The sequence below is a fragment of the Ailuropoda melanoleuca genome, unplaced genomic scaffold, assembly GCF_002007445.2.
Source record: "Ailuropoda melanoleuca isolate Jingjing unplaced genomic scaffold, ASM200744v2 unplaced-scaffold7568, whole genome shotgun sequence".
NCBI lineage: Eukaryota > Metazoa > Chordata > Mammalia > Carnivora > Ursidae > Ailuropoda > Ailuropoda melanoleuca.
This window is the reverse complement of record NW_023251258.1, coordinates 148926-157576: the sequence shown is the minus strand read 5'-3', so window position 1 is coordinate 157576 and position 8651 is coordinate 148926. Positions and strand designations below refer to the sequence as shown.

At 38.1% G+C, this 8651-nt stretch overlaps 1 pseudogene; it reads right to left on the bottom strand.

Moving 5' to 3' along the window:
• Positions 1–5224: 5224 nt before the first annotated feature.
• On the bottom strand, positions 5225–6159 carry LOC117800723 (annotated as a pseudogene).
• Between the last annotated feature and the right edge of the window lie 2492 nt (positions 6160–8651).

Here is an 8651-nt window from a genome sequence, read left to right as displayed (position 1 = left end):
GGTGATGGGTAGTAAGGAGGGCACGTATTGCATGGTGCACTGGGTGTTATACGCAACTAATGAATCATCGAACTTTACATCAGAAACCAGGGATGTACTGTATGGTGACTAACATAATATAATTAAAAAAAACATTTAAAAAAATAAATAAAAACTGAAATTACTTGGTCACATAAACCAATGATAAGTTAAAAGCAAAAATCTACAGACACACTACATTTCAGTTCATACTTTATTCCTCCATCCCCCCAAAAAGCCATTATTTGTTTGAGAGAGAGAGAGACAGCCAGGGAGAGAGGAAACATGGGCAGGAGGAGTGGGAGAGGAAGAAGCGATCTCCCTGCAGAGTGGGGAGCCCTGTGCGGGGCTCGGTCCCAGGACCCTGGGATCCCGCCCTGAGCCGAAGGCAGGCACGATGATTGGGCCACCCAGGCACCCCTTAAATTCACTTTTAAGATTATTTTAACTAAGGGGCACCTGCAGGCTCAATTAGAAGAACATGTGGCTCTTGATTTCAGGGTTGTGAGTTTGAGCCCCATGTTGGGTGTAGAGATTACTTAAGTGAATAAATACAAAATTAAAAAAAAAGAAAAGAAAAAAGGGACGCCTAAGTGGCTCAGTGAGTTGAGCGTCTGCCTTTGGCTCGGGTAGTGGTCCCAGGGTCCTGGGATGGAGCCCTGCATAGGGCTCCTTGCTCAATGAAGAGTCTGCTTCTCCCCTGCTTGCCATCCCCCCAGCTCGTGCTTGCATGCTTTCTCTCTCTCTTTGACAAATAAATAAAATCTTTATAAATAAATAAATAAATAAACAAACAAACAAAAAGATTGCTCAGTAGGTTCTCAGTAGGCTAAGCGTCCAACTCCTGATTTCAGCTCAGGTTATGATCTCAGTTTCATGAGACTGAGCCCTGAGTTGGGCTCTCCACCAGGCATGGAGCCTGCTTAAGATTCTCTCCCCCAGTTGCCTGGGTGGCTCAATCAGTTCAAGTGTCCGCCTTCAGCTCAGGTCATGATCTCAGGGTCCTGGGACTGGGTCCCACATCAAGCTCTTTGTTCAAGGGGAATCTGTTTCTCCCTCTCACTCTCCCTTTGTGCTCTCTCTCTCTGGCACTCAAATAAATGAAAAAAATCTTAAAAAAAAAAGATTCGTCCTCTCCCTCTGCCCCCTCTTTAAAAAAAAGTTGATTTTAACTGAGTCAAGAAGCATGTGCTTCTATATTTTAGTATACATTTTAGAAAGATAACTTCATGAGCTCTAACCTATAGAACTGCAACTACAAATAAATGGTGCAGGAAATCAAAACATACTTTACATTTAGACTTTAAATCCAAAATATGAATTATGGTTCTTAAGTTCAGGAAAGCTTTGCAAACAAACATTAAAAATAAATAAATTTCCTTATTAAAAAAGTAACATAATCCAAAATCTACAGTTGTAAAAAGTGCTGCAACATTGCAAAGTCAATGCACACAGGTTTATAAATAAATATATAATTTATAAACGTTAAAAAGATTTAAAAATTAGAATGAAATATTATTGACAGAAAAGAATACTTTTTATGTAAATTTTATAAGCAAACAAGAAAGAAATACTAGCAGATTACCTTGTAATTGAACATAACAGTGATAAAATGAATAAATGCATATTTGAAACATGAAATGACTTCCAGTTTTTTATTCAAAGTCCACATATTGCCAGAAATTTTAAAGGATCCATTAAAATGTCATTTATTATGCCAGATTTCATGCTGTACAACAAAACTGTGATCACAAAGACTGCATGGTACTGGCACAAAAACAGACACATAGACCAATGGAACAGAATAGAGAACCCAGAAATGAACCCTTGGCTCTTTGGGGAACTAATCTTTGATAAAGCTTGAAAAAACATGCAGTGGAAAAAAAGACAGTCTCTTCAATAAATGGTGCTGGGAAAATTGGACAGCTACATGCAAAAGAATGAAACTTGACCACTCTCTCACACCATACACAAAAATAAACTCCAAATGGATGAAAGACCTCAATGTGAGACAGGNAATGCAAGATAGGAATCCATCAAAATCCTAGAGGAGAGCATAAGCAGCAACCTCTATGACATCGGCAACAGCAATTTTATTCATGACACATCTCCAAAGGCAAGAGAAACAAAAGATAAAATGAACTTGTGGGACTTCATCAAGATCAAAAGCTTCTGCACAGCNGGGGGCATCACAATGCCAGATTTCATGCTGTACAACAAAACTGTGATCACAAAGACTGCATGGTACTGGCACAAAAACAGACACATAGACCAATGGAACAGAATAGAGAACCCAGAAATGAACCCTTGGCTCTTTGGGGAACTAATCTTTGATAAAGCTTGAAAAAACATGCAGTGGAAAAAAAGACAGTCTCTTCAATAAATGGTGCTGGGAAAATTGGACAGCTACATGCAAAAGAATGAAACTTGACCACTCTCACACCATACACAAAGATAAACTCCAAATGGATGAAAGACCTCAATGCAAGATAGGAATCCATCAAAATCCTAGAGGAGAGCATAAGCAGCAACCTCTATGACATCGGCAACAGCAATTTTATTCATGACACATCTCCAAAGGCAAGAGAAACAAAAGATAAAATGAACTTGTGGGACTTCATCAAGATCAAAAGCTTCTGCACAGCAAAGGAAACAGTCAAAAAAACTAAGAGGCAGCCCACAGAATGGGAGAATATATTTGCAAATGATACTCTAGAGAAAAGACTGGTATCCAAGATCTACAAAGAACTTCTCAAACTCAATACACGAGAAACAAATAAACAAATCATAAAATGGACTGAAGATATGAACAGACACTTTTCCAATGAGGACATACAAATGGCTAACAGACGCATGAAAAAAAAGTTCAAAATCATTAGCCATCAGGGAAATTCAAATCAAAACCACACTAAGATACCACCTTACGCCAGTTAGAATGGCAAAAATTAACAAGGCAGGAAACAACAATTGCTGGAGAGGATGTGGAGAAAGGGGATCCCTCCTACATTGTTGGTGGGAATGCAAGTTGGTACAGCCACTCTGGAAAAGAGTGTGGAGGTCCCTTAAAAAGTTAAAAATTGAGCTACCTTATGACCCAGCCATTGCACTACTGGGTGTTTACCCCAAAGATACAGATGTAGTGAAGAGAAGGGGCATATGCTCCCCAATGTTCATAGCAGCATTGTCCACGATAGCTAAATCGTGGAAGGAGCTGAGATGCCCTTCAACAGTTGACTGGATTAAGAAGCTGTGGTCCATATATACAATGGAATATTACTCAGCTATCAGAAAGAATGAATTCTCAACATTTGCTGCAACATGGACGGCACTGGAGGAGATAATGCTAAGTGAAATAAGTCAAGCAAAGATAGAAGATTATCATATGATTTCTCTCATCTATAGAACATAAGAACTAGGATGATCGGTAGAAGAAGAAAGGGATACAGAAAGGGGGGGTAATCAGAAGGGGGAATGAAACATGAGAGACTGTGGACTATGAGAAACAAACTGAAGACTTCAGAGGGGAGGGTGTGGGGGAAGGGGATAGACTGGTGATGGGTAGTAAGGAGGGCACGTATTGCATGGTGCNTGGTGCACTGGGTGTTATACACAACTAATGAAGCATCGAACTTTGCATCGGAATCTGGGGATGTACTGTATGGTGACTAACATAATATAATTAAAAATCATTAAAAAAATTTGTGGTCCATATATACAATGGAATATTACTCAGCTATCAGAAAGAATGAGTTCTCAACATTTGCTATAACATGGACGGCACTGGAGGAGATAATGCTACGTGAAATAAGTCAAGCAGAGAAAGACAATTATCATACTATTTCTCTCATCTATGGAACTTAAGAATTAGGAAGATCAGTAGGGGAAGAAAGGGATAAAGAAAGGGGGGGTTAATAAGATGGGGAATGAAGCATGAGAGACTATGGACTCTGAGAAACAAAGGCCTCAGAGTGCAGGGGGTTGGATGAATGGGACAGACCGGTGATGGGTAGTAAGGAGGGCACGTATTGCATGGTGCACTGCATTTTATACGCAACTAATGAATCATCGAACTTTACATCGGAAACCAGGGATGTACTGTATGGTGACTAACATAATATAATAAAAAAATTAAAAAATCTTGCTGTTTGAAGAAGAGAGCTTATATTTTCACTTTGTACTGTGCCCTGTAAATTATGCAGGGTATGAACAGTCTCCTTTCTGCCAAATCTGAAAAAGTAAAAACCATTTCTTCACTTATCAGTTAGGAGCAGTAATAGCAATCTACTTGAGTTGGAAGTTCACCTGAGCTGCGAGTTTTTTTTAGATTTGATAGTGGTTCCTGTCTTGAAAAGTGATTTATCAATGACTAAAATTGGTGTATGTAAGTTTATTTCCCAGCAACCTTTTTCAGTAAAACCATGAAACATAGTGAGTGGAAAATAAAACACCACGTGAGAAATATGATCTCCTACAAAGATAGAAGTGGCTATTGAGCATGTGTTTAGTGTGGGAGTGGTTATAGGAATGTCTTTGAAATTGTTAATCCTACTAAACTTTTATACAGTCAGCTTATAATTAACCTCACAATTACTTCATCTCAGTTGACACATCCAAGTCTTATACTTGATCTGGAGGAATACTTGATATGAAATCGTTTTTCTAGGATTCATTTCCCTAAAAGGAGCATTAGCTTGTTATATTTTATCCAGATGGTACACAGATTTTGGACTCCCTGATGAAATCTCAGCTTAATCTTTATGAAAAATAAGTTACCATAAATTGAAAAAAAATTAAGTGGCACAGGTAAGTCACAAGTGTATAAGAAGTTTTCCGGCTTTTAGTTAAATTCAGGAATTCAGGAAAAAATTTATTTTTCTCTTTACATGTATTGGTAAATAAATTGCAAGTACTAGAACTGTTATGTTGAATGACATTATTTATACATTTAAAAGAACCATTTTCATTGAGAACATACTAGCATACAATAAGCGCATTTGAAATTTATGAGAAAAAGTGCCATAAAGAAAAAAAAAGATAAGGCTAATAATTACATATATATTTGAAAAATAATTTTGTTCATGCATGAAAGATTTTCTTCTCTTCTGATTTTAATCCTTGCACTCTAAGCATAAAATAATATTTTATTTACTGTACACTGATGAATGGACTTATAATCAATGTTGGGTACATATGCAATAAAGCTTGTCTATCTTTTCACAAAGCAGATTCCCTGAATCACTCTTCTCAGGGCCCCCATCACTTCCTTGTTTCTCAGGCTGTAGATGATGGGGTTGAGCATTGGGGTCAGAATGGTGTAGAAGACAGCTAAGACCTTGTCCTCTGTGGGAGATCGGAAGGATCTTGGGCGTAGATAAGTAGAAGAAAAGGGTGCAAAGTATAAAGTGACCACAGTGAGGTGGGTGCTGCATGTGGAATAGGCCTTCTTCCTCCCTTCAGTTGACTGCATGTGGCAAATTGTAAAGAGGACCCGGCCATAGGAACATGCAGTGCAAATGAAAGGAAACACAAGGAAGAGGGTGGTGCTCACAAACACTGTGTACTCATAGACCCAGGTGTCCATGCAGGCCAGAGTCACCATGGCGGGGACATCACAGAAGAAATGGTTGATGGTCCTGGATCAACAGTAAGGGATATGGAGGGCATATACAGTGTGGGCACAGGAGTTGATTGAGCTCATGATCCAAGATCCTGTTATCATCAGCACGCACACTTTTTTGCTCATACGGATGGGATAGTGGAGAGGAAAACAAATAGCCACATGATGATTACAGGCCATAGATATCAGGAGCAATGCTTCTGCACCTGCTAAAGTCAAGAAGAAGAAGCTCTGAAACCCACACCCAATGAAGGAGATAGACTTATTTCCAAACACAAAATTGGAAACCATCCTGGGGACAATTGTGGAGATGTAGTTTAGGTCAATGAGAGAGAGCTGACTAAGAAATACATGGGTGTGTGGAGATGGGTGTCTAGGAAGATGAGGAGAATCATGGACAGGTTGTCAAACAGAGCCATTAGAAAGATAAGAACAATGACAATGAAAAAGAAGAGGCCAATTCTTGTTGGTGGGAACAACCCTAAGAGGATGAAATCAGTTGATGTTTGAGTATAATTTTCCATGGGGCATTGATAGGATTTTCCTACAAGCAGACAGAAAAGTGAGTCAAACATGGAACAAGAGGATCTTTTAAATGTACCATTTTAGTCAGACTGACTACTACTTAAAATGTTAAAATCTTAAGTGAATAACTGAAATTTTCTATTTTGGAGAAACAAAACAAAACACTTATTTAGTGACCCAGAGATCAAAATTTGAAGATGTAAGCATTTGTAGCCTATGTCTTTTCTAGAAAATCCTTAAAGTCATTAAAAATACCACATATTTATTAAGAATTCATTAGGAAAATTATGTTTATGACTGTACACAAACACAAACTTTGCCAAAAATCAGATGTTTATTCAAAATACATGCACAAAAAATCAATGTAAATACATACATTATTTAGTTATTTTAANCGTACATGCATAAAAAATCAATGTAAATACATACATTATTTAGTTATTTTAAGAATAAACGCTTATGACCCATAAAGGATGATTCTTCTTTCATGCCTAAGACTTTCTTCTAAAGCTGCAGCAGCCTATCAGCTTCTTTGAGGAGCAACATTTCCTTCTTGAGTCCTATTTACACAGTAACATCTAATCAAACATCTTTTTTTAAAGATTTTATTTATTTATTCGACAGAGAGAGAGACAGCCAGTGAGAGAGGGAACACAAGCAGGGGGAGTGGGAGAGGAAGAAGCAGGCTTCTAGCAGAGGAGCCTGATGTGGGGCTCGATCCCATAACGCCGGGATCATGCCCTGAGCTGAAGGCAGATGCCTAACCGCTGTGCCACCCAGGCGCCCCTAATCAAACATCCTTGAAGTCATGTAAATGTATTGCTTTCATCTGTTCTGAAATCTTAAATGAATTCTTATTGTCAAGTACAATTTATAGAAAATCGTTTCCTTCTTCCTCCTCAACCAGTTTCTGAAAGTTCATGTAGACCCTTCAAATAAATACCTACACACCATACTCATGGTAGGTTTCAGAAATATGAACGAGTTCTTCCAAATAGCATTATGTTTTTTCTTTATTTTATTTTATTTTTTATTTATGAAATTTTTTTATTATATTATGTTAGTCACCATACAATACATCCCAAGTTTTTGATGTAAAGTTCCATGATTCATTACTAGCATATAACACCCAGTGCACCATGCAATATGTGCCCTCCTTATTACCCATCACCACCCTATCCCAATCCCCCACGCCCTCCCCTCTGAAGACCTCAGTTTGTTTACCAGAGTCCATAGTCTCTCAAGGTTCAAATAGCATTATGTTTTATGTCTTTCTGTTTCTCCAGTACTTATATGATATACAATACTCTATGGTGTTTTGTTTTGCTCATTTTTTTCATTTTTTTCTTCTCTTAAAAGTTTTTATTTAAATTCTAGTTAATGGGGCGCCTGGGTGGCACAGCGGTTAAGCATCTGCCTTCGGCTCAGGGCGTGATCCCGGCGTTATGGGATCGAGCCCCACATCGGGCTCCTCTGCTATGAGCCTGCTTCTTCCTCTCTCACTCCCCCTGCTTGTGTTCCCTCTCTCGCTGGCTGTCTCTATCTCTGTTAAATAAATAAATAAATAAATAAATAAATAAATAATTAAAAAAATAAAAAAAATAAATTCTAGTTAGTTAACTTAGAGTGTGATATTAGCCTCAGGTGCAGAATGTGGTGATTTCTCACTTACATACAACACCCAGTGTTCATCAATACAAGGCACTTGTTAATCCCATCTCTTCTTCACACATCCCCAACCCACCTCCCCTCAAGTAACCTTCAGTTTGTCCTCTGTAGTGAAGAGTCTGTTTCTTGGCTTACCTGTCTCTGCCTATTTTAGTCTTAAGATTAGTTTTGTTTCTTAAATTCTACATCTGAGTGTAATATTTTATTTTAACTTTCTAATTCCAGATTAGTGTGTGAATTTAATCACATGTATTTGTCATCTGTCCCTCTTAAGAACCAAATATTATGCTGATAACAAAAAATTGTAAGTAAAAATAGAACAGATGTCAAAAGGTACAATGAGAGATAAAATAGTTCAGGACTGTTTGAATCAATGAATTTAGGTCAAAAATGGTAATTCACTTAATTGGAAAAACAAGGAAATAGCATCCTAAGATTCCAGTGGAGGTGTGAGGAGGAATTCTCCACTGACATCATAAGTGAACAAGCTGTACTCATTATGTAGTATTTTAGTCTTAAGTATTATTCTAGAGCCAAGTGATACCAGACTTTTAGTAAATCTCCACATGAAATGGGAATATGCACACATATGTGCACACTCACACTCACACACAGATATAAAATGAGCCCAAATGTTTGGGGAAAGCTTTTTAAAAGATTTATTCTTATATTTTAGAGAGGGTGTGCCAGGAATGGGGGATGGGGCCGAGAGATAGAGGGAGACAGAAGCACACTCCCTGCCTTTGTGGGGCTCAACATGGGCCTCAATCCCAGGACCCTGAGATTATGATCTTGGTCGAAAACAAGAGTTGAACTCTTAACC